This window comes from Perca fluviatilis, chromosome 13 (assembly GCF_010015445.1).
Source record: "Perca fluviatilis chromosome 13, GENO_Pfluv_1.0, whole genome shotgun sequence".
NCBI lineage: Eukaryota > Metazoa > Chordata > Actinopteri > Perciformes > Percidae > Perca > Perca fluviatilis.
Window position 1 is genome coordinate 19,663,465 of NC_053124.1, and position 26,611 is coordinate 19,690,075.

At 38.7% G+C, this 26,611-nt stretch overlaps 1 protein-coding gene across 1 annotated transcript in view; it reads right to left on the reverse strand.

Annotated features, from left to right (window-relative positions):
• The window catches only part of tshz1 (teashirt zinc finger homeobox 1), a 165,829-nt gene extending 139,287 nt beyond the window's left edge, over window positions 1-26,542 (reverse strand). The window contains exon 1 of the mRNA XM_039820951.1: window positions 26,394-26,542. The gene's annotated coding sequence lies outside the window, so the exon portion shown is untranslated. The remainder of the gene's footprint in view (window positions 1-26,393) is intronic.
• Between the last annotated feature and the right edge of the window lie 69 nt (window positions 26,543-26,611).

Below are 26,611 nucleotides of genomic sequence, written 5' to 3' on the forward strand. Positions count from 1 at the left end.
CATGTCGTGGCCTCGCAGACCGCAACAACTGTTATTGGTCCGCTTGGCCGTGGCTTGGTAGGGTTGCATTTCCCCCTACTCATATCCGGGTTCTCCTTCTCCATAAACATGAACTCAAGAAGAGGGTTAACTTTTCCTGCTACAGATTTCCCACCGTGGTCAGAAAGCACAGGGGAGTCTCCTCTCTCTCTCTCTCTCTCTCTCTCTCTCTCACACACTCCCCACCAACCACACACTCCCCACCAATGACTGTGCTCCCCAAGCATACACCTATGCCGGCTGCTTACATCCATGCTCAGTGAAAGTAGTTGCCAATTTTCCAAGTCATCATTATTGAGGTCTTACTGTGGGACAGGTGCTGCTAACATTTTACACAATCAATGAAAGTAAATGCATTTCATAGTTATTTGCTCACAGACAATCCAAGTTAACTGAACGGTATTCAGCAAACTTGAAATTATTATTTGTGTAAGATGGTGTGTGTATGCATGAAACCTTCTAGAGGAAATGCCTCTTGTAATTAAATCTAAGCTTATAATTTATGCACCACTGGTTCTCTATTAAAACATCATGTAATTAACACGTTTTCTGCACATTTAAGTTTCCGATCGTCATTCTCATCACAACTGCCTGCTGTTTTTTCTTAAATCACAGCCTCAAAAGTAGCCCATTTAAATTGCAGAACACTAGCAGGGGATTCTCAAGAGGACACAGGAATAACGGTAAGTGTCCACCATTAAGTGAGTTAATAAATATATAAAAAATAGGCACTGATGCAAATGAGGGTTACAACGAGACTACTTTGAGGCGACTTTGTGATGCAGCAGCTATTCATCACTGTGGCTGAAGATGCACTCTTCTCTGTCCTTAGCTTTATCTAATGAAGCCCCCATATGCAAATGAGCCTGCCCTTTTTCCTTGATTTTTACTCTTCTGTGTTTATAGCTGAATGTGGGGAAGTGGGCGTTACAATGTGGCAGAAATGTTACAGCGCAAGCACTCTAAATTCACAGGATAATGTATGTATGGAGGACACAATATTTATTTAAGAATCACACTTACTATTGCTGTTGGCTCTATCTCCATGCATCTGCACACAACATACTCTTGCACCATGCATTGAGCCGTTTTCTAGACAAAAACATTTGCTGTCACTTACTTACAGTACATAAACATCCTGATGGCTTAGAAACAAAAACATAAAAACTGCTTGCTCAGCGTATATTGAAAAAAAATGCACTGAAAGGGGCTTCGATCAAGAATACAGAAATCATTTTTAACTATATGTGTGCATGTTTCTAAGCAAGCTGCACAAACATGAATATATACTAACTCCGATTGAGGCTTGGTTTAAGTAACAGTAGGTATCTGGCAGAGAGCTGAACAACCACATTTCAGACCCTTTTGTAAAGGCAGACATGAATATTGAAATGAAAGATGCACTGCCACGCAGCGGCAGCACAGAGATGGACAGGCGCGCCAAGCAAGACACCAAAGCCTCACATATGTATTTACACAGCTCTCTGTCCTTCAACAATACACAGACAGAATGGAAAATAAAGCGACACTGAGCTAATATGTCCATAAAAACATTTGTTGTAAATGTTGCGTTATGCATTTGCTTACGAATTTCCTTAGCATACAGGACCAACTAAATATCTCATTACAGTAAAACCTACAACATTCTGGAGGTATCAGAAGATGCAATAGAAGTAAATATTCAAAGACTAAAAGCTTAAGAATGAATAATGCAACTACAGTACATGGTACAGTACATTGGTGCATTGATTCTGAGAGACTTTATAAATGCTGGCTTTTAAAAACAGATTTATGTGACTGTTTGCATACAAGAAAAACTCATTATTCAAACATAAATGCCCACATGAAAGTGAAAAGGTCATTCTCGGATCAGGATCTTCTACTGGCCTTGACAAAAAAGCAACAAAGTGTCAACCAAGATTTCCACTAAGGTTGCACAAAGTCAACTGCAGGCAATGGACACACACACACACACACACACACACACACACACACACACACACACACACACACACAGTGACATGCATCATCTATGTTGAAAAATAGCTTTCAGTAAGTGCAGACTCTCAAAACCTTGAAGTCTGGATTCCATGTGGACACAGCCACACTCAAACAAGCTCAACTGCTATTTGCAAACAAATCCCAGACACAACATTATAAGATCTTCATGCCTATAGTTGCATTGTTTAATATTATTAGTGGAGTTAAACACAGTTCAGTTGCTTTGAACATCAGTTTGATTAATGTATATGTGATTTTGCATTAAATTGCCATCTCATGATATGCATCTGCATTATTATTTATCCTTATTCATTTTGAATAAACCCCACTGCACTTTGGAGGCCAATTCCAATATTGAAGTTTGAGAGTTTCAAAAATCTGATAATAATATGTCGGCTGTTATATACTTAAACACAAACATTTGTTTTGATCAGGATTCAGTTAATTTCTCCATTAGAGAATTGTGAACAAGATATTTAGCGGGTCATTTTACAGTTAATTAAGATTGGTTCATTATTAGGGCTCATTTACAAACAGTGACGGCATAATACAGTTTGTACAGCAGACATATCGCTGCCATTCCTGTACTGCAATTTCTTGTTCTTTAATCGGCTGACATATACTGTACACCGATACTGTTACATCTATGATAAGCTAATATATTGGGTGAGCTCTAGTTTTGTGATATTGATTTCAACCATATTGTCTAGCCCTATTGCTACAGATTTTTAGTGAACTGGAGAGTGACCCTTGATGAAATCTTGGATTCTAGAGAACTAACACATTGGGGTGATGTGAACACAGAGTTACTGACTTAAATGTTGCGGTCTGAAAAAGTTTGAGGCCTTTTGACTCAGGGATGTCCACAGATTGATGGTGTGAGAGTTAAACTACAAGAAAGATAGAGAAAAGTCCTTGAGAGTAAAACACAGTACGCATCCGGTGCACAGTCAGTTATAGAGAAAAAGAAGTGAATCAAACAATGTGCAGAGAGGAGATAGAGGAGCATGGGGGAGTGTCTTCATAGCATTATATTATTTTTCTTCAATAGAAGTGGCAAATAAGTCATGAGTGTATAATGACGAGAGACCTGAACAGTCGGACAACATATAGCCAGACAGCAGCCATTAGCCAGAGAGCTGCAAATGCACATCAGGGGAAAACTCAAAGAGATAGAGAGGCAACAAAGAAAGACAGGGGGAAGAGAGAGTGAGAGTTAGAGGCAGAGATGTGAAAGGAGCGCAGGAGAGAGTGCAGAGTGGAGTGTGGAGACTGATTGCTGTTGATCTTCACAATAAGCAGGGCCGACAAGCGGCGAGCGCGCCTCTGCTCCGACACTAATTGCCCGTGAAAGGTGACCCGCAGTGAGGCGGAGGCGCTCAGCTCTGATCGTCCTCGCCGCGCGACATCCGCCCTGATCGCACGCGACACCAGACAGCCGAGCCGTCACACCGGCCACCAGCCCCACCAGCTCAACAGCCGGAACCCATCCGGAGAGAGAGATGGAGGATAGGGACTGAGAGGATTGAAAGAGTGAGGGGGAATAGAAACAGTGCAGGACACAGGAAGAATAGACCAAGATGGAGAGTTAAAAAGAAGAGTGAGAGCAGGCTGTAAAAGGAGAGAAAGAGGAGGGAAAGAGGGAAAACACTAGTGGGAAAGAGACAGAAAGGAAAGACACAGAAAATGGTTTGCTTATAATGGATGAAAAAAAAAAAAAAAAAAAAGTAAAAAAAATGTATTTTTTTTTTTTTTTTTTTTTTTTTTTTTTTTTTTTTTTTTTTTTTTTTTTTTTTTTTTTTTTTTTTTTTTTTTTTTTTTTTTTTTTTTTTTTTTTTTTTTTTTTGGGTTGTTGACTGCATAATCTACTCAAATCTTTTGTTATACGCCCTAACCAATGTGACAGGGTTTTCCAAAGTTTTGAAGTAAAATTGCCATCGTCTCTCGCTAAATATTAGAAACTAGGAACAAGAGGTTAATGTAACGATTATTTTCATTAATTAATCTGCCAATACTTTTCTTGATTAACTGAAGAATCATTTTGTCCACAAAAATTTTTTGAAAATGTCTGTTTCCACAACAGTCCAAAACCCAAAGATATTCAATTTAGAATGAGGATATGTAGCAAAGAAAAGCAGCAAAATAGTTTCAGCTTCATAAGGAACGCAGCGTGTTTCCTTATAGCACCTGAGACACAGCCACAACATCATCAAATCATAAAAGGTTCTAATTAGATCTTAATGCATTTCATTTAATGAACACGGGCAACAGATATTAAGTATTCACCCAAGGCATGGTATGAGGAAAAAAGATAAGTACATTAGTAAAGGAAGGAGGAAATAAAGGATGGACAGAAGGGAGAAAAACACAAAACAACCAAATTTAAGCTAGAAAAAAAAAGAACAGTAGGCTGAATAGATAAATGTCAATCTGAAAGGGAGAAGGATTCAGTACCACTAGCCTCATGCTTTGAGGAACAGGAGAGTAAAAGCAGCAGTCGTCTCAATAGTCACGAGAAGATAGAGAAGTGTGTTAAAAAGATGGTGATAATGATGATCAAATGAAGGGATGTTGGTGCCATAGGATATAAGAGGGAAGAGAAGGCTGTGCTGTGAGTATTAGAATAAAATGGCTGGCTGGAGTAAGCAGACATTGTGTGAAGCTGCAGGCCCTCCTCCTAATTTAACATTCTTCTCCTATCCAGAACGCACAATCAAATGCTGCCCTGATTTCTGCTGCAATGACTTGCTTTTACTGGATTCACTAACTGGGTTTCCTAACACATAATACACCCTAATACTTACTTACTTTATTTCTTTGAAATGCACTTTTCCTCTGCTCACTGTAGCATACTGAACACTTAATAAATGTGTTGTAATGCAATGATTTCCCGTAACATTTATCAACTAGTTGAAACTTTCAGAAGCATCTTCATTATTGATTTCCCCTGCTTTTCCTTGATTTTAAGAGGTTATGAGGGGGTAAAAAAGAGAGACAAGCCTGGATCTTTTTACACAGTGGAGCCAGACAACTGGAGCCCAGTGTGGGGGAAGGAGCGTGGGCAGGCTACAGACCATTTTCTCTGCACAGATACGGATATATTGGAATGCAGCGGCCATTAATAACAACTCAGTTGTCATCTGCACAGTCATTGACCCCCAGACCGGTCAATATGTGTGGAGAGAGTGAAAAAAATAAAAATAAAAAGAGTGTGTCCCCCGTGTGTGTGTGTGTGTGTGTGTGTGTGTGTGTGTGTGTGTGTGTGTGTGTGTGTGTGTGTGTGTGTGTGTACACCATGGCATAACCTGAATCTGCTGCTGCTAAATCACATATAAAAATATTAGACAATACATATAAAATAAATAAATGTGGACTACATACATACACATTATTATTAGTTATTTATTTACACACACACACACACACACACACACACACACACACACACACACACACACACACACACACACACACACACACACAACACAATAATTCAGTTTGTGGTTAGCACCACCCTTTGGCAGTGCACAGTATTGTATATTGGCAACCATTGCATGAGTGGTTCATGTTAATTAACCTCCTTGCATTAGGAGCTTTGTGAATTATGTATTTGTCTTAAGCATGGTACATGTGTTGGTAAAAACATGCTTTCATTCATATGATGATTTGTGGCATTAGGTCAGCTCTCTTTTCTCTGCTATAAGCATCTAAAACAAGAATAATTCCTCACTGATGAGTTAGAATGAAAATACTCATCAGTGGTTTGACAGGATTTGATTGTGTCCAACATTAAATGTGATGCTCTGGGTATAAAATCTATCCCTCAGGAAAAGCAATGAGAAATATAGTATTTGTGGAAAGATATTACAAATAAATTATAATATACCCTCAAAAGCACATACAAAATATTAGCAGTCAGTAAAATGGAAGAGACTAGGCCCTGTAAGACTGACAATCATCAGAGAGCATCAGCATCAGTTTCCCAGTTATCTTCTCAATTCGATAAATGTGCCTTTTGTTTAACAGTAATCATCATATTTCATGCTGTCACTTTCTGTGTAATTGCTAGCCTTGGAAACATGCTTCAGTGCAACTATCGCTATCCTACTGAGCACAGCACAGAAACGACAGACACACACCAATTAAAGTGTGCTAGTTTTAGTTACCTGCACCAGGAGCACCTGACAAGTTAATTCTTTGCAATCATGTCATTTCTCAAACAACCGACATTACAAGGCCCGCATTGTGTGTATTCTGAGTGAACGTGCCAAACCGTGCTCAGGTGAACACTGAAGTTTCAACGAGGTGCTCAAAATAAGATGTTCTCTTGTTTGCTAAAGACAGGAAATAACTGTAAACATGCAAGCTAGTCTACAGCTCACTGTGAGGTGTCAGTGTAGAAGAGGGTTTGATTTCTCCTTTTGCTAGGCAGCTTTGTTTCCATCATTAAACTAAGGTGCTTTGTTCTGTACTTACTATAATAAATATCAACATCATGTGTGATAATGTGATCATGTATATAAATTTAATAAACAAAACTCTGGCTTGATATCGGACACATTACACTCCACTAGAACATCCTGCCACTCTTAAAAGCTCTTACAGAGTAACAATTTATTTACTGCAATAGTTGAGCATAACACAAAATGTAAATTAGTACACAACAATAACATTATTTTAAATTTTAATCGCCCCTTTGGATGAAAAATACTTTACTTCAAAGGGTTGGGTCTGACCTTTTTATGTTTTTATACAGTTTAATACCCAAGCATCAGTTTTACATGTTTTCTGAAGCTTCGAAATATTTGTTTATGTGTATGTTCTTTTTAAAAATGCATCTGTGTTGCATTTTTAATAAAAGAACACGGTTAAGAATATTTGAAAAATATTTTTCTTCTTTAAATTAAGCTCTTAAAAAAACAGTTACAAAGTAAATAAATTGATGGGTGAAACTATGAAATTTGTTTACTTCCTTCATCTGTGGATTTATCCATCTGAAGCTTTGATGGAGCGATTTTCAACCTGGGTGTTGCACTGGAGAAACTAATTTCAGGCTGGAGATCATAATCAAGTTTCCAAAGTTCTCCAGTTTGGCTATATATCCACAAGCCATCCAAGGGACTTTCTAATTAAGAAGTTAACGCTCAGGCACTTTCGTTTCTTTTTTAGGCAGTTAAAAAAAAAAAAAAAAAAAAAAAAAAAGTTCCTCAACTTCCCCCAGTCCTGTACACTTTGTAGTGCTGCAACATCAACTCTCAAAGTCAAGGAGCTTTGCTAGTTTTCCCCTGGAGACCATCCCCGAGATTTCCCTTTGCACATTTCCGCAAGACTACTGAGAGCGGCGAGTGGTAACGCAGTTTAAGATGCTAACACCTCGCCATTAACATGTGGCCAGTCCTAGCGCCCTCTCATCAGCGCCCCGAGGGTTTCTTCCTCTGAAATGCTCTTTTAGCAGCTCCCTGACAGGCGAGCGTTTGGCTTTCTAGTTAATTAAAGGGAAAAAACATGGCCTTAACTGGTGCATGGTCGCGCCCAGCCTGCATAATGGGACGTAATTAACTTCCCCTCATCGTTACTTCACTTCAAAGGGTTGGTTTTGAGACACACACACACACACACACACACACACACACACACACACACACACACACACACACACACACACACACACACACACACACACACACACACACACACACACACACACACACACACACACACACACACACACACACTGTATTTATATTACTGCTTGTGCGCACAGATAAAGCACAGAGAAAAAGATCCCTTTAGCTATCCTCTGGGAGTAACATACAAGAGCCTGAACGGTCGGGTAGATCCTGGAAAAAAAACTTGGTTCTGCTAACTTGTGAGTGAATGCTGATTCTGTGTGCTATGTGATACAATAATCAGGATCTACAGGTTTGAATATGAATGAATATTTTATATTTTACATGTTGGTGCCTGTTTTGCTGCGTTGCTTCCTCTGCACTAAACTATACCAATTATTTTAGTTTTTTAATATTATAAGTCCTTTAATGTTACAAATTATGTTAAATAATTAAATGTAATGGCAAATCAACTGCTTTCAGCGGTTATACGTCAACTAACTGTTTTTATCTCTTACTTTTCAACCGATAACCAACTGTCTAACTCTTACCCTTTAACAGACGATTTCACTGCTTTCATCCCTTATCGTTTAAATGAGAGTTAATCTGCTTTCAGTGATTTCACTTCAGCGGACACTTCCAGCTTAATTTATCAAAATGTATATTTCTCTCAGTGCTTGAACTTCAAATCTTCAAATGAATCTTTTCCTCCTTTCAGCATCTTCGACCGATACGTAAAGTAACACTCCAACTATATTCAGCCAGACACACACACACACACACTCTTTCGGAGAGACTTTTGTTTTTCCACCTCGGCCAAACCAAGTTACCGTGAATTTCCCAGCTGTGAGTGAGCAAGCGAGCGACGAGGCTCGGCCAAATCGAACTGATGGCTGGGCTCCGTTTGCCTTTTGCTGTTATTTATTCATGTGTTTATTCTTCCTGTCGTTATCCCCTCTGATCCAGCGTCCCTCCATCCTTTCCTGCCCCTCCCCCAGGTGCCAACAAGGAAACACTGTCTTGTTACATCAGGTGTGATACATACCCACCCCAACCCGTTTGCAGTTGTAAGTCCTTAACAGTGTCTGATATGGAAAAAATTGTTAAATTTCTTATAGCTGAATAAATCCTTAAATGAGTCTTTACAGAAATATAGCTAACATAGATATAATTTTTTAACAACAATAATAATAATTTTCACCCTGACTCAACCTAAGTTTATACATTTTTTCAAATGGACTGTGTCGAGTATGTCTGGCATAGCAAAGATGGAAATCTGCTTGGTGGCTGCTGGTGGTGATGATGGTGATAATGGTGCCCTGAACAGGGTCAGTGATGGTCGGTCAAACAATAAGAGGCAGAGGCGGGTCCAACACGAGCACTTTTGACAACACAGACCGGCTTTCATTGGTCACCAGTGGTGGAGACGCCTCTTACACTTTGTATTATCATGTGTAAACTCAGTGAACCACACAAGCCCCCCCCCCCCACACACACACACACACACACACACACACACACACACAAAACACCTTCATGGTGAACAGTTGCCATGTCGCAGTTGGTTGTCCCTGGATGAGCTCCACGGTTACCCTGAATTTACATGTGTGCTAATTAGACTGGAAGAAATGATTGGCTGCTCACAACATCGCAGTAAAGAGGGCCCAGATGCATACACAAACACACATACATAGACACATGCTTGCCTGCACACACACAGACACATATGGGCGTCCACATACACAAAGCCCTGGTGGACAGTAATGCATTAGGGCACGCCCCATCACACTGTGTCAAGAGACACACCTCGGCTGAGTTTGGGTTCTGTCACATGTGATTTACTTGCCGTCAGACAACCTCACACCCCTCCCTTCTGAGTGTACAAATCTATCTCCCTTCAAGTGTGTGTGTGTGTTGCAGTATTTCCTGCATACTGGGAATCTAAGACAACAACATATGCTATGTTGTCGTGTGCATTTTCTAAGCACCAGTGAGGTCAATATGTAAGTGATGTGTGCTTTACGTGTGTGCTTCAGGGTGGATTGCACTAAAAAAAAACCACAGAGCTTCTCCATAATAGTCCTAAATCAGCCTTGTAATAATAACATCTCACCCTGTGTTATTCCTGCTGCAATCCTATGTGCTCAGGCCCCCCAACTTCTGCCAAATAGCCACTTTTGATGTCTCCACTGCTGGCAGGACACAGTGAGCTCTTTACTTTCAGCCTCACACGGTCGTACAGTGTGAGGAAAAAGTGATACTGAGCATATGGAGAGTGAGAGGCGATGATGTCCACAAAGCCATACGGTGTATCAAATATACAGAGCTATTCCCATTTCCTCTAAAGGGGAGTTTCTCTTTGCTGTTTTCAACATTTCTTTTAACTTTTTTTAATCATGACATCATCCAATATTAAATGAGATAAATGTGTTAGTGCTACATTCAGAAAGATTTTACAAAGTTAAGTTTTTTTTTTGTATTTTTTTCTTCCTGAACTGAGACCCTTAAAAAGTGGGTCATGAGATGTTATGCCAGAGCCGTACTTAGAAGAATGTTCTTCAATGAACCGTCTTCTCACAGACAAGGTCAAATTGGATTACTCAGCGTAGAACCTCTGTGTTCTTTACTATTAGTTTCACACCAGTGCAGAACACTGTCTGCCTCGAGCTGCAGCTCTATAATCTAAAAACGTTACACAAGGTCAGCTGTTCACAATTCCTCTCCATGTGTATGTTAATATGCATGTGTGTGTGTGTGTGAAAAACACACATGTAATAACAGCAACTCCATGAGCACGATTAAAATATTGCTGAGACACCACTACTAGATTCAGATTCAGTGAGACAAGAAGGCAAAACTCCTCCAGCACTATATCAAATCTTTGGCTGCCTTCCTTGCTGTTAGTTTGCCACACATTCCCTTTCTCCCCCCCCCCCTTTTTTTTTTTTTTTTTTTTTTCTTTTTACTAATTTCCTTGTCTTTCTTTTACACAGGAAGATGAGCAATACAGCAATTATTTGTGTCCTATTTTTGGGGAAAATAGCAAGTTCCCACTCAAAATCATGTTAAATAAGTTGATAATTTATCTACACATTCAGAGTAATTACAAAAGTGTATGTACATTTCATGCAATGCAAATTCCGAACCATCCATTTGTGCGTTATAATAAGTTGTTTGATTTACTATAATTAAAAAATTCTGCTGGCCAGGTTCTGCATCACTCAGACAGAACTGGAATCATTGGTACAACATGTTACAGCTAATACAACATGTTGGCACAGTCTTGTTTCATCAAGTTTTAGTGATCCTCTTCTTAAGCAGCGATTATTTTAGTGTTCTACTCAAATGTCAAAAGTTAGAGAGAAGGGGTTTTAGACTGTCAGTTGGACAAATCAAGCAATTTTATAGACGTCATTTTGGGTGACAGGAATTCTTCACTATTTTCTAACATTCCAACTAATCAAAAAAAAATAAGATGAATCAATAATAAAAAGATAAATGTTAGCTACAGCCTTAGGAAGAGCAACAAAAGAAATGATTTTGACTGAAACATAAAACACTGCAAGGACAGAATTTGAACCAAGTTGCCAACTGATCTACATAAGTATGAACATAAAAAACATTCACACAGAGCACAAAGCTTTGTACACTCAACTTTGCAAATGTCCAGCCACGTTATAGCTCATAACCATCCTTTTGGGGGATGCTTATGGAAACACTGACTATGTAGTGTTTTTGGCTTTTCAGAGATGGATACAAACAAACAAATAAACAAACAAACAAGGAAAGAGATGCGTGTCCGTTTTCACACACACAACCATACATAAAAGATGAGCTACATATATCACAGAGAGCAGTCATACATAAAAAGAAAATGTAACAGCATAGTAACGACTCTTTCAAACATCAAGGCTTAGAGGCAGTAAAAGAGAGTGTGTGAAAGCATGTGAAAGGGAAGCACATTAACAATACATTTCAAATGGAACAAAACTGTTTTCAATTTTGCACCCCGACCCCAATAGGTTCTGAGGTATCTATCATCCCTGCAGAAAAAAAAAGGAAATCATCCAATTTAGCAAAAGAGGGACGAGCGAGAGAAAAATTTGAAGCCCCAATTACAAGTAATTACCACTTTTCGCTCTCAACATGGTGAAATGATTTGATGCCTTTCAGAGGGTAGTCTGGTTTAGCTCAACACAGACATCTCCTTCTGCCTTGTGTTAGTCTTTGGCGGTTAGTCTTTGGCTGTGGTTAATACGATCATTTGGTGGAGATAAAAGACGGGGCGGTTAAAAATGATGGCGCTGGAGCCGGATCTGCTGACTATAAATCACACAAGGTGGTATTGAGATGAAGCGAAGGTACGTGCCACGACAGCCTTTTGCAGTGACCAAGACTAGAAATGATAAAATAAATACATCTGAGGCACTCACGAGCTGGGGGCGTTGTGTGCAAGGTGGCTGTGTGTGAATGCTTTACTCCTGTTGTGTCTGTACCTTGTGGCAAGCCTTGCAAGACTGGAAAGACATCCATCAGACAACAACTTTCGTCTGTTCACACACCAGTTTAGATTAGACTGCAAGTTTGGGAAATTACACCGTTAAAGACCAAATCTAAAGACCAAAATCCAAACTTAAATGGGAGATCTTTTAGTCTACTGGCCTGAGATCAAATATTCCTTCAGTTAGTAACACATATCACTGCTACTAATGAGTAAAGTCAATTAATGCAGCGTCAGGCAGAAATGGCCTCTATTAATAGTGTCTTTAAAGCGCCAATATTTTGTGACATGTTGACATCAAACATTACTACATCACACAAATGCTATCTCCATACTGCAGAAAAGCTGTCTTCTACGTGGTCCTTTGTGATTAAAAGAAAGTTTGTTCACATAAACATACATAAATAGGGATAAAACAATTAGGCGATAAACAGGAAGTCAATTCAAACATTTTTTTTTTTTTTTAATCAATTAATAATTTGAGTTCTTTATCAAGGAAATATGCCACAAAAGGTTATTGGTTCCAGCTTCTTAACTGTAAGGATTTGCTATTGTTCTCTGCTTTCTATCATTGCAAACTGAATAGCTTTAGGAACATTGTATTTGTCATTAGTATCTATAGTCAAAGTATCAATAGAGCTACATCTAACAATTTGATTATTCTGTAGGGCTGCAGCTATCGATTATTTTAGTAATCGAGTATTCTACCGATTATTACATTGATTATTTGGATAATAAATACTTTGGCTTTATAGTACACGGCAATAGAGAGGTTACCTTTTTAGTAAAATAAAATTTTTATTGCCTATACTGCATACAATAACAGGGATAGATGCTAATATTTTTAAGCACTGGCCGCACGTGCCACCAAGCCCCTTATTCTGTTGGCAAAAGTAAATTTTTGGTGGCCCAAATGTAAATCTTTTTCGCCCCCTCTCCCCTTCATGCCTCTGGCTCTTTACACTGAATATGCAAAAGTGCTGTCCAATACGCCTAGGTAAATGTGACTGTACAAAGTTTACAGCAGGGCTATTTAACCACACTGTTCTGGGGGACACATTTTCAGAAGGCTAATACTGAGTGAGGAGAAAGAATGAAGAATGCAGACATCACAGGCATGGTCCGATGACGTCATTCACATGCATATTAAGTAGCCATGAGGATTTAGGATGAAGGGCCGGTTTGTCTTCAGCAGCAGCTGAATTTACAAGAATTTGTTCAAATTTCAAGATTTGTAGAAAACTAATAAACAGACTACAAACCAGCAGCTTTTTGTTTTAGCTTGTTTGTAAAACATCGCCGTTTGCAGAGTAGCATGCTGTAGTTGTGTAAAACAGCGCGGTGGACGAGAGCAGCAGACGCTAATGTTACCTCGTGTCGGGTTCGTTCCGTGGAATGGAGGAGTAGACTGATTTTTTTTAACTGAGATGGTGTAGCATTGACGCCCTGCTATTGTGGTAAGCTAGTTGGATTTTAAAATAGACACACTGTACAGAGTTTTCGTTATTTTGCAGCTTAAAATTATCCTAAACTTTCTGTTATGTTATATATACTTTCTCTCTCTCTCTTCTCTTAGCCCCTCACTATTTTTGCTCTCTTCCTTCATTCGTAATCTGCGCCGTCAGTCTTGTGTCCACAGAAGTGTCAGCCTGTGCGACAGTAATAATCATCCGTGCGGAAACACAGTGAGCGGTACAACGTTAGTTACATTGATTAAACAAAGCTTTGAGGCAAAGAATTTAGCATCGTGAATTTTTAGTAATCCAATTCTTCGTGTTACTGGAGAAATTGTTTCAGCCCTATTATTCTGCCAATTGTTTTCTTGCTTAATTATTTGGTCTATAAAATATCAGAAAACTGTGAAACATGTCCATTCCAGAGCCAAAGTTGATGTTTTCAAATGTCTTGTTTTGTCCCACCAAAAGTGCAAAAGTCAAAGATATTGCATCCCTAGCTGAAACCAGAAGAATGTCAAGTATTTCAGCTGTAAATAGTGTGTGGGTGTGGGTTATTATTTATCAAAATAGTTCTTGTTTAACAGATTTTTGGTCAGTTGATTTGATTGATTGATTGATTGATTGATTGATTGATTGATTTCAGCAGATATATGTATAACCATATTTACTTACAAAAGTGTCTCATTCACTAGGCCTGTATGCTAATAGTGAGCAGTGTCTGTCTGGCTGATAAGTGTACAGAGTCTGTGAAAACCACAGAACAAATTCACAGTCAAAAAGGCAGATTTCTTTCTTTTTTTTTTTTTTAACCTGTGGAGAGAATACGGGATGAAAAGAAAACTTGTTTTGTAGGGTCATGTGACCCCTCTTACACCTCAAATCACAACAAAAGCCCCTGGAGACAAGCAGAGAACGTCTGTCTATCCCAGAAAGCCTGCTCCTCTTAGGCAACTGCAACACACACACACACACACACACACACACACACACACACACACACACACACACACACACACACACACACACACACACACACACACACACACACACACACACACACACACACACACACACACACACACACACGAGATACAGTTCACACACACACACAGACACACACACAGACACACACACACACACAAGATACAGTTCACACACACACAGACACAAATACACACACATGCACTCAAACACCTCTGCTCACTCCCAGTGTTGCATCTCAACATCGACACGAGGAAAATACAGTTCCAATCCACCTGGTCGTTTGATGGCTCACACACTCACACATGACAATGCATTGATTTTTATTTTTTTTCCCTCCCCCTCCCTCCTAGCTCTGCTGGGTGCGTAGACGGAGCGATGTGGAGAAATCCATTAAGCCGACACTTCTCGTTTCCATTGACTGACAGGCCTTGACGGGCTTGGGCTTTTGGCCCACCCGCTTGACTGGCAGCTTGACATTTAAACAAGCCCTCCAGTTGCTATAATAGTTTAAAACACTTTCAATTACCCGAGTCAAACAAATCCTGCAGACGAGCGCTCGGGTGCTTCTCTACAAGCAATCCCACACCCCAGCGGGTCCTCCTCCACCTATCGTTTGGTTTTTCTGGAGATCCCCCACACTACGATGAAGGGGAAGAGTTCTTCTGGACAAGGCAAGCATGAAGTCAGCGAGGGAAATTGAAGGCTACAAACTACTGGGTACAGAAAAGAGGAAGATGATTTGAAGGTTTTCTCTGGGTGTTTCAAAACTCTCTACTGTCTGTTGGTATGGATGTGTAACTGCATCTTCCTCGGTCCTACACTACAGAGCCTGTCTACATGTTTGTGACTGCTGAGATTTATAACAAAACTCATTAAACATTAAGTAAATCAGTTTTGACCAACCTCCCGACTTCTACTGTGAAAAGCACACAATAACCGGGGGTGGGCAATTTAAAAAAATCAATGAAATCTCACAGTAATAAGCCAGACTCATAAATCACTTGTTAACAAGCACTTCCCAGCAGACTTGCAGGTTTAAACGCTCCTTGCATACTGTGAGACATTAATTGCCAGTAAAAACATGAAAAAGGCAAATGACAAATTGTTTGCAGGAGATTCAATTAAATCAAGCAGAAAATTAAAAAAAAATAAAAATAATTATATATACTGAGGAGCTCTTATCACTATGGGTACCCTTTTAAACAATTCTAAAGAAAATAGCATTCTTATTATCCCAAGCACTTTTCTCACATACTACCAGAATGTATTTATTTTTAAAATATGTCCTAATTAATGAAGTTGTAGGCTAATATAAACAGTTAATAGACAAAACAAGTTAAATTAATCTACAAGCTTTTAGAAAGACAAAAACAACCTACAGCCCTCTATACTTCAATAATTATTAAATGTATAAATATTAAATGGAGACAGTATCCGTTACATTATCTTTTATAGACACCTGACGCCTAATTTACGATTGTTTAGGACTGTTAATTTATCTGTAACTGTAATAAAAAGGAGAATGGTGCCTTTAACTTCTGCTAACAACCTTCAACCGAAATTGTATTTTTAAAAGAAAAAAAATAAGGGAAACGCTAAATAAAAATTCTAATTATGCAGAAAGGTTATTTTTTGTTCGTATTGGTTCACTTCTGCCATATGATATGGCCTGAGAGCCTTGGCACCACACCTTTTCTGGAGATTTGTTTGTTAATGCATAATTATCTGGCATCACCAGCAGCACCTAGGGCTCTTGCTGCAGTACAGTAGTAATCTCCTTGTTGCCTCAGAAACACAAGACAAGAACCAGCAAAACAGTGAAATCATTCCCTCTTTGTCCTCGAGAGTCATGGAGTCGAGGGGGTGTGAGTTGTTCACAGTAGGGAGGAGAATAATAGATTGTGAGAGATCATGAGATAATTTTTTTTTTTTTACATATTAAAGTGTGTGGTTGCCTGCAAGTAGACCTATAGTAGAGGGTATTATTCACAAATAAATTATTTTATTAGAATGCTTTAAGGGTTTATGAAAAGAGGGACTGTATACCTTCAACTGGGTAGTTTGGTTCTGTTATGTGTGTTTGTCTGTTAAAAAGACCAAAAAAAAGAGTAAACTATAATATGAACCTCATTTTAAAATATAGTATGGACACAACAAAAAGGATACAACTAAAAACATGTATCACAGGGCTTTACCTATCACAGACACATTCACACAGGTGGTAGTTAGTCCTGTTCCCTGGGGTTTTCACAGTGTACTGTATACATGGAGATGTTCAGTATTTCAGAATTATGCACTTTCACGTCAAAATATACTGGTTTTTACGTGACATATTTTGACAAAATCTGTTTAACTGATATTATATACAATTATACAGTTTGGCTTAAACTTTACTGTACAATGAATTTTCTACATTCATGTTAAAAACTCAAACTAAGGACGTTGACCATATGGTTGCAGCATCTCCTGTTTGAGTCTGGCCAGGAAGCTTCGGCAATTATACTCAACACTGCATTAATGGTTTTAAAAAAAAAAAAAAAAAACACTCCTTATACAGTGTGTTAGACATGCTGCAGAGTAGCTTTGGGGCACCTGAGGGAATTCTAAGGTCTACTTTCTTGTTCACTTTTGCACCATAGAGGTCAGATTTTACTATAGGTCACACCACCTCCAGAAGTTCTAACTTTATTTTTATTCTGGCAGGCAAATGCAACAGTCAAAAAAGTTAATACACCCATTAAACAATTTTTTCTCCCAAATTCTCCTACATTGTTTTTTAATAGACAATGATGGGAATAAACAAGTTCAAAGTAATGACGGAAGATCGGCTCCATTCACAGTTGGGCTACAGGCAGTTAGCTACAAAGACATACCTTTGCTTTGTTTGGATTTATTTTGTTGTAATGCTACCTAATTAGTGCTTCCCAGCTAGCTGTGTCTACTTGCTGAAATGACACAACATTATGACAGGCAGTTCCGAACAGCAACTACACATGACTTATGTGTTCAAAACACTGTAGCTGCGGGAGACTATCCCACAATATCACACATGCCAGACCGTAAATGTCACTGTGCTCAGTGTGGTCTGGTAAGACTCAACAGGCATTTACTTGCATTAGGGGTGTTAATGGTGGTAAACCAAAAGTACACTGCAGATGATTGGATCAGCTTCTGACCAACTAAAAATGATTAATGCGTGCTCAAGATGTCAACATGAACCCTCTCTGCACCTGGCTGGATGAATTACACTGGACTGGGACTCATCTCGGATTGGGCATCAAGAACCGGGTCCAACTTGGAATTGCTTAAAAAAAAAAAAATGATGTGAATGAATCGTTTCTTTATTGGAATCGTGTGGAATCCTTTCAAATCTAATCATCTGTTCCAAATTTAAAAAGGGATATTTCACCGTTGGAAAGACGAATATATCTTTAAATTGGGTCATTTATGTAGTAGAAATGTAAAATTATTTTAGAAATTGGTGCCTTCTAGGCCCAGATAAGCCAGAAAATGTGTTTTTGGCTCATATGGATGAAAGACACCAAATCCCAGAATGCACTTGCTTCGCGGCTTTAGAGTCCACTCCCAAGCCACGCCTAGACTGTCTGTCTGTTCACACAGACAGACAGTGTGTTTTATTGTCATTTCAACCATATACACGAAACAACGTTTCACCGTGGCTTAAGTGGTGTTACACATTTAAAATATATAAAAACAACATTATATAAAAACGACATAAGAAACATTTAGCTACATTTAGTGCACGCACATTATAGGCTCCGTAAAGTTCAGCTAACGCATACTAGCATTAGCGCTCAGTTGGCTGTAAACACAGAGTATAAACAAAGCCGCAAATGTACATGTGTAATGTAGAATGGTCGGCATTTAACAGTCACAAACTCCACTAGCAGTTAGCAGTTAGTTGGATACAAATCACCCCATTTCTGCACCAGTCCGTGTTAACACAGCCCACCTCCACTAGTCTTACCCGGCGATAGATAGTCCGGTACACTGTTGTTCAGCCATGTTTCCACAACAACAAAAACACAGCAGTCTCTGAACTCGCGTCGGGAGTTTCGTTGAAGTTGGATGTAGTCCAGTTTGTTGTCTAATGAGCGGACACCTGCGAGCAGGATTGATGGAACAGGTGGCCGGCTAGCGTTAGCTTTCCACCTAGCTGCTTTCCACTCCTGCACACCGCTGTCGAGGTCCCTTTCCCTGGCTAGCGACATCGGGTGACGGGTCTCCGTAGCAGGCGAAGCTCGCGTAGTGTGTCAAGTATTCCGTCTGTAATAAAGTGTCCTGCATATTCTCCGATCTGTACCAAGGTATCCCGGTGGTACACGTCTGCGGTAGTTTGAATGCACATAATTGTTGTAAAAGTTTTCTGCTGAAAAGACGGAGCTCCCTGTTAGCGAAGCTTCAAGATGGCTGACGCTCATTTTGCGTCGGCAACCTTCGTTTAAAGACGACAGTTCAACCCCCCACGGGCGGGTTGAAAACATGCGGAAGTAGCTCCTACTACTGGCTTGTAGTCTATTGCCTCTGGGCAAAAAAATCTTCTGATGTCGCAAAAAACTTTGTTTTCCGTCATCAGAAGATTTTTTCCAGACCCACAATACAGAGATCTCTCGTCTCAGGGGGACATGAGAGAGGGAAGCACGGTCATTCAAAAATACTACCGTGTTTCTACTGATACAAAGCTTAATGCTAAATCGGTGAAGTAAACCTTTAACATGCACAAGTTTTGGTTTCTGTGGCGGCCACCGTACTTCCAGGTGCTTGTTGTGCTTGTTGTGCAGCCATGGAGCACAGTAAGCGGCGCTCTAAAGTGTGGCTTTATTTTACATTGAAAAAGCCCAGTAAAAGTAAATCACCAATGAATCAAAATTACATGTTCCGGTTATCTGTGAAATAAGCAAGTAACCCATTTCAACTCCAGAATGGGAATCTATGAATCAATAAGAACCGGAATCGAAAGGAAGAACCGGAATTGGAATCAGAATTGTTAAAATCAAAATGATGCCCAACCCTAAATTTATCTCCAAGTCAAAATTCATGACGCAATCTAAAATCACTCCATACTGTTTACTGATTGGTCTCTTTCAGTTGCTGCCCTCTAACAATTCCTAATTGAGCTTCTTAGACTAATATAAACTGTGTTTGTGAGATTTAGAGTGTAGTGTAGCTTTGTGAGGTTTGTGGGTCTTGCACCAAAAGAAGTTGGAAAAGAGTAATACTTGATCAAAATTTGCATTGTGAATGGCCTGTAATTGTCTGCTACCATCTGCAATTCAACGTCTGTTGAATAAGTCCCAAAGCAAGCGGAAGTAGATTATAAGATTCTTGTGTCTTACACATACATACATACATACATATATTAAAATGGAGCCCAATGTTGTGTTTTAAGGCAGCAGGAGTTTAAACTTGATTTCCTGCTTCATGAAAAGAAAGTACAACTAAATGGATCCACTGCTATTCAGTGTTTAAATGAGGAAATTGCAGACTTTTTATTCATAAATGTGCAACAAAGTAAATAAAAAATCAAAATGGTCTAATGAGGTCACCAAAATACTGAGAAATTTGATCATGTGTGCCCATGTGTCTGATGTTAAGCTGTGCACACCACGCAGCACACTGTTTTTATACCAGTGAACTACGATTATGCAGTAAACGCTAATGAAAGCTCCTTTTTTAGAGGGGAATGATTTGTGGGTTAAATATATAAAGTAAGCTGCTTTCATTGCAAATAGCTTTGTTAAGTTATAATATTAAATGTGAATGTGCTGACAAAAAAAAAAAAAAAAAAAAAAAAAACTTGATTTGAATTTGTTTAAAAGACATGCAGAACTGTATCGTATGATGCAGTAATTGCAGTAAAACTGTCAAAAAAGAATTTATAAATATATAAATATCATTTGAGCAATTTGTGTTCTTGCTTATTTAAAAAAGGTGCTGTAGTAATTATGTATTCTCACACTAAAATGAGATCGGATATTTGAAATAAGGTGTGGAAATGTGTGCACATTAATAATAATAATAATAATAATAAATTGAATTTATATAGCGCTTTTCACTACAGCACCTTCTCTGTGGTACCTTGCTCATTTAAGACTTGCATGATGGGAAGCAATCCAAAGTCAGTGGAAGTGAACGGTGACTTCGGAGTGAAGAAGAACTACAGTGACAAATTCTCTCTCTCTTTCTCCTCCTCACCCAGGCTTCCTATCCAGGTCAATACAAGCAGGCGCCAGAGTGCAAACAACCCAGGACACACCATGTAAAGTGACTCTACAATCCTCCATCCCCATCCCCCCTTGGACACGGTTGGCCCTTAACAACAACCATTGATTTTTTTTTCCTGATGAGGATCTAGCCAGCATTTAATCTAACAGTGTAGCCCCTCGCTGCAGGACATGGCTAAGCATGTCATACTAATCGATTGGTCACAGCAACCACTGTAGGTTGAGCACTTAACTTTACCTCTGTTGATGAGAAGTATCTATCTATCTATCTATCTATCTATCTATCTATCTATCTAACGTACATATTAAAAGACAATTAGGTTTAGCATCAAAACACAATAGAAGTTTCTCATATCCTTGCTTTTTCTCATTTCAAGGGCAAATAAGATGAGTCTTATATTTAGTGCAAAAGCCTCTGAAACCAGATGTTAATTTACATTTAGTCACAGCAATTCAAGGAACTGTTTGACTAAATGCACCAACAAGCCTCTTGATTAGCCCGTTGTTTACAGAAATCTGACTTGCCCGATGGTGCTGCGATCAAAACACGGGTGGGTGTCCACCCATAATCTCTCTCTTTGTCTACTACGAAAACCCTCTTTAGGCGAGGACACTGGTTTTAAATACTGCCATATGCAAATTGTTGCATGCAATTTGCATTTTTAAATATTTCAAGCCCTGGGATTCACTGGATTTGCTGATCACAGAGTATGCACCTATGTCAATCATATTTGAACATTCATATGCTTTTAACAATGACTCAGAAATGCGTATGAATTTAATTACGTCCTGAGTGAAATTATTTCCATCTGGGAAAAATGTGTCTGTCCTCAGCTATTAACTATCCAGCTTTGAAGCTACATTTACACCTTTCTTACTGTCACAAACACTATCTGCGTGGTCAGCTTCAATTAGAACACATTAACGCTGCTTATTACTCACAATGAAGCCCCTCAAATTCAATTGAAAGTGTACAGGATTGAAAAAGGTGCTGTGTTCGGCTGCCCAATTATTTCTTAATCTTACACCACTGAAACATCACACAAGCTTTAAACATGATGTGACATAGAAATAAAAAAAAAAAATGCATAAACTACATAACACTATAGGATCTGTATATATGCTGCACAGACACACATTATTTATACATGACAAAATGCACTGGTTTCTGTGCAATCAACGGAATTTCTTACTCTCTCATCTTGGCATTATTCTAGCAATAACCATGTAGTGCAAAACATAAAACACCACACAAACATTTTATCTAGGTCTCGGTTTCATCATGCACAGCATTTCCATCACCACCTAAATAAATAACCAACATATAGACCCTATTGTACATCAAACACAGCCAAGATTAAATGTGACAAGGCTGGCAATTAACAATTTTTCTCACTCTGAATTCAAACCATAAAAAAAGATGATCAAGGTTGGTTGATATCCACAGACTATGCATAATTTATGTGGCTGGTACAAAATAACGTTCTGTTGCAGTTCTGTTCATTCACTCGACTAATTCATTGAAATAAAGCGTCCCAAAGGGATAGCCGCGTAATCAAGCCTAATCCCAGATTGATTTGAGAGCAGTCGAAGACCGAAAGCTGGAGAAATCTGGGAAAGCTCTCTGTCACAGGAGGAAGACTGCGGGAAGCAGGGTGATCGGAAGAAACAGTTCTGGAAGCTCTGGTTTCAAATGAGAGGATAATAAAATAGCTCTGCAAAAAGATTTGACGGTACACAAATGAATTTAAAAGTGATGATCGATTAATCTGCACTAGTATGACTTTTGGAGTTGCACAGCTTTAAAGTGATTTAGCACAAAAACTTAAAGCACTGTGTGTGTGTGTGTGTGTGTGTGTGTGTGTGTGTGTGTGTGTGTGTGTGTGTGTGTGTAAAAAAAAAATATATATATATATATATATATATATATATATATATATATATATATATATATATATATATATATCAGTTAAATGTGTTATTAACGGTGTTAACGCAAACCAATAACCTATTTTAAATTTTAAAAATTATCGCGAGATTAACATTCTTTTTGGCCTAGCAAACTTTGTAGTTTTTTTTCACATGCTGTTGCAACAACTAGTAACGTTAGAAAACTACAACACCACACCGGATCTAGCTAGACTGGAAACAAAACAACAGGCACGCTGCACACACTTGTTTGGGTTTGCGAGCCGGCCAAAGAGTAGTAGGCTGACGTTATGCTTTGAGTGGATGGCGAGCGCGAGACGCCGAAATGGATGCCAATAAGATTCTGAATGGAAAGTCTGCTTTTAAGACCAAAGTGATCTGTGTGTTTTGTCGTTGTGAACTGATCATCGCAGCACGTCCAGTCTGAAATACCACTTGATGGCCAAGCACACAGCTGATGCGAATTCTCCGCCCCCTCGTCAAAGCCAGGTCGACGAAAGCACAAGCAAGCCTTTTCCATGTTAAGAGCATCAAAATGAGAAAAAAAGAAATAATGGGACAAAAAGAAATCAAGGGACATTTAGAATAGGTACAAATGTGTGATTAATTGCGAGATAACCATGACATTAATGCGATTAATTGCAATTAAAATATTGTAATTGTTTGACAGCACTAATATACTGTTCTCATCGGCAAGTCACACTGATTTGATTGGTGTGTGTGTGTGTGTGTGTGTGTACTTATTTATTCTGGTACTACTGAAGCTGTACACTGTCTCTGGGAGAAACAAAGCACAAAGAGGAAAGCTGAGATTCCAGGATACTGCAAGAGAAGACACAGGAACATCAGAAAGACAGCACGGAGACTCCTTCAATGGTTGGAAGGGAGGCAATGCAAGCAGTGAAAAAAGAAAACATGTTTCACAGTCATACTTTTTTATGTTTGAATGTATGTTTCATATATTAGGTATACACCCAAGAACTGCAAGAGATAGTGTTGAAAGAGCGAACGTTCAAGTGATGCATTTTAAAATACTTCATCTTAAAATCTTTACTTTTCTAAAAATTGCATTTCCTACTTTCACCAGGTTCCAATAATTACTGATATCTGTATAGATTTTCTTTTTCAAAATGCTAAAAAAAAAAAAAAAAAAAAAAAAAAAAAAAACAGCTTTATCCTAAATAGAATAGGCTATCATCCGCATCCTTTAAAACGGTTAACCTGATACCTAAGCATCTTTTCTCTTCATTAGTGTAGCAGTGGGGACAAATTATGGTCGCTGTCTTTGTCTTTGTTGCAATTACCCTCTCGACACGCTCTCTTCTATACTCACATGGCTACACAAGGGCTTCATACACGAAAGGACTTCGAGGAGCTCCACCACATCATTATCCTTTCCCACGGAGCCTGCAGCCTCAGCTTGTCCCAGTTTGACTAACAAATGTTCTTCTTTGTACCCTCGCTGCCACCACCAGAGAGGGCAGAATCATAAAAGGTTTTAAGCAAGGTGATACTGAATTCAAATTGTAACTGTAACAGATACTGATTAACCAAACCAAACTTCCTCTGTGTAAATTCTATTTTGATCCACATTTGCAGACAAAATTAAAATTCTTACAAGAAAAGGAGCCAATTCATTTAAATATCTTCATAAATTTGGCTCATTGTTGTTGTCTTCTCTCTCGTCATTACCCCTGGGTGAGAAATAAATGTGTGCTTCATCTAAAAAGGCACGCACTAAAGTTCAGCAATACTATCGGTGTTGTTTTATGCTTTCTACTCCGGTACAGGAATCTGTAAAGTATCAAAGGTCATCAAGCTCCATCTACTGACGACATATGGCCAATACAAATCCAATGCAAATGCACCCATCATTCCAAAGAATGCCACATTGGGCCATACGTTGTTTTTTACTGGTTTTCTATTCTGGAGAAACAGCATTCGTATTTAACAGGATGTTTTACTAACGCAGGAATATCTATGCCATCCCTCTAACCCTTTACTTTGATTTAAAAAATATCGAATCAATAATAATAATAATAATAATAATAATAATAATAATAATAGGCACCTTTCACAGACAGTCACAAAGTGCTTCACATGATACAAACAAACAAAATAATAAAACTGTATCCCCTTTCTTTAATATGTATAACTTTGTTGTTCACATTTTAGAAAAAGCCTAATTGTAAACATCTGACATTATTTGGCTTATCCCTTGCAAGCGTTATTGTTTTCCCATCCTATACAATACTTATGTCTTAATGTGATGGTTTGCTTGGTTGTAAAGTCAGTTATTTTTTTCATTTGGGCATTCTGAATAAAGAAAAGAATAGTAATGATTTGGATGACCGTATTTACAATCCAACCAACATCTCAAAGACAAACTTTTGGTGACTAGAACACCAACAATAACATTTTTAAAGCTGCATGATGCCAACACAGGCAAAGCAGTTCAGAGGTTTGCTGGCGCCATCTACTGATCTCACATGGCCAACACCGAGATTATGGACTCTAAAATGTGTTCAGCAAAGAATGCACTGACCTAAATCTAAAATGAGAAAATAATATCAGATAAATCTTAATGAATGGGATTACATACCTGATCCGAATGTTTTAAATGTACACACATTATACCTCAAAGTGCTGCTGATATAAAACTACATATTGATGGCTATCCTAGCCAAGTACACAGTTTTACAGGTCAGCTGTCTCCATCTGCTGATCACATACAGTGCAGTGAGGCCAAAGAAAATCAAGGGCAATAGCTCACATCAAACACTGCAAGAAATTAAGATTCTTCTATTTTTCCACTTAACTTTCTTCAAAGAGGTTTCTAATCATCTTGATTTAAAAATAAAGACTCGCATATCTAAAGCAGATAGTAGAAAACAGGCCTGATTTCCCCAGTTGAACAGAGAGATGAAAAGTATTGATCTTAATCCAGGCTCTGGCAAAAACCAAACCCCCAATTAGTTACTGAAAACTGAATCATCAAAAACGAAATAAGAACACCGTAACGTGTTCCAATTCCAGGTCATGTTTTCTTTGGTTCATCGGATACATTTCCTGTTGCCTTTAGTGAAAAATGTTTCGTTACAAATTGACTAGGTCTAAACTAAACTGTATTCTACATCATCTCAAATCGATTAATGTAAGATATCATGCGGACAACACATGCACCCTGCAGGCACAAGTGCTCAGAGTTACAGAGGTCATGTGGTGCCATCTAGTGGCCATGAACGGCAAATACAATATAAGGCAGAAAGCATAGCAAACCAAATGTCGAATTCAAGTATCTCTACTATTGTGGTAAATATCATTATTGACCAATAATGAAAATACACACGTAGTAGACCCTGTACATTAAACTTCACTCCAGTAACGTTACAACGGTCTGCAATAAGAGTGAGCTCATGACAGAGAAGTATTTCAAACTCTCAAACTAATTAGTACGATTAATACATTAACATAGACATATAAAAAAGCAATTTGTAGCAACAGTGTGCAGCTAACTTAGCGTAACTTAGATGGAACAGTGAAAGAACTTGGAAGCATTTTACCACAAAACCTGCCAACAATTTGAGCCATCAACAGCAGCAAAATAAAAATGTCAAAAGTGACTCACCATGACGACCAAGTCCACTAGAGAAAGAGCTCCATATCCACCTCGAAGTATAGATAACAATTGTCATTCTATTGCCCATTCAGACCAAAATAAATGGTAGGGTAATCCACGGTTGCAGTCAAATCTGACGCCACATTGCCAGCAGCCGTTTGGCTCTCACGAGGAAAGGAGAACGTACCTGTAGTCGCCCTTATGACGTAGTTGCATTTAAATTAATT